We start from the raw sequence: 1,572 nt of genomic DNA, 5'->3' as shown, positions 1-1,572 counted from the left end.
GTAGGAATTTCAAATAGTTACAAATTTTTCAGAATCATGGTAAGGAAGGTAAAAATATAGATTCTTTTAAAACTTAGATTACCATTTATAAATGCAACAATTTTTTATTGGGGTGTTAGTGGATATACCTAAATATTCTAAAATATTTTACCATTTAACAGTTGTTATTCCTTCAAATTAATTTTGTATTTATAACTTATAAACATTTCCATAGCTTATAAACCTTCCTAGACACTTTTTAGTTTATTCTAGTTTATTCTAGCATCTAGTGGTTGATATATAATAAAATTTGCATGCATTTATTTGAGGAAAAGTTGTTAGTTCACCAAGTTAAATCTTGCTTTTAGATAGTAACAAGTGCTAATGGTTGAGAAAGATGTTTTCAATACTACTTTCTATATATTATTTAGTTTGTACAAATTATTAGTAATGATATTAAGTTTAAACAATGCTTTAACAACTTTTTAATGAATGACAAATAAAATTTTTTGCAATATGAGAGGTGTTTACTAAGTTTATTCATGGTGTCTTGATCCACTTGAAGGGGATGTGGGGGGAGCACATTTATAATGTCCATAAAATGTTAGATCAATTGCAAAAAGCTGATTTGAAGCTAAAACAATTGAAGTGCATGTTTGTATTGAAAGATATAATCTATCTTGAGTATCACATTTCTCACGAAGGTTTGTAAATTGATAGAGTATACTTTATATTTTTCATCTACTTAGTAGTTTAAGGATTAGAAAAAATCCATGAGAATTGAGAATCCTTTATCTAGAAATGCATAATAATACTTGGATATATCTCCGAAATAGTCATAAAGTTCACATTATAGTAATTGTATATATTATTTGCATCAATATATTCTTTGCAATATGTTTTTAGAGTGGAGGGGGGCAAACTATAAATAGGAACAATCATCAATAATATCTATACACTGACATTATTGGAAAAGAAAAGTATATTTAATTACCCTTGAGGAGTGTTTGAGATCTAACTTTTTTATTGTTTAGATCTCTATTTTTTTGTAATTTTTTTTTCTTTTTTTTTTCAGTTTTATGGCAAAGTAGCAACTTCCTTCTTTAACTCTAGAGCAATAATTGGTGCAATTACTTGTTGTTATTTGGTTGCAATTGAACAATCAAACTCAATTAATAATAACATTTATGATGTGTAATGTAGTTTTTTCTTTCTCTTGTTGCCAATCCTCACATCTAACTAAAGTTATTTCATAAGGATCATGTCATGGAGATAATGTATACCATTAGTTCAATCACTTTACGGTAATTACAACCTATGATTCTTAGGATGACATCTAACATTTATACAAGTTTCTCACATTTTCTAAAGAATGGTGTTGCAATGGTATAATGGTTTGAGTGTAGCCACTCATGCAGATTAGAGCTTCTTCCTAGACATTTTCAAATATATATTTAGACATATTAATGATTGTAATTACTTTTTAGCAATTGCATCGCCTCTATTAAAGGTTATTTAAATTAGTGATGCACTTTAGTATTCATTTTTGGAACCTTTAGTTTGGTGTGGAGCAAAATATATTAGAGTGAATTA

Source organism: Selaginella moellendorffii, unplaced genomic scaffold (assembly GCF_000143415.4).
Source record: "Selaginella moellendorffii unplaced genomic scaffold, v1.0 SELMOscaffold_51, whole genome shotgun sequence".
Lineage (NCBI taxonomy): Eukaryota > Viridiplantae > Streptophyta > Lycopodiopsida > Selaginellales > Selaginellaceae > Selaginella > Selaginella moellendorffii.
This window is presented reverse-complemented; position numbering follows the sequence as displayed.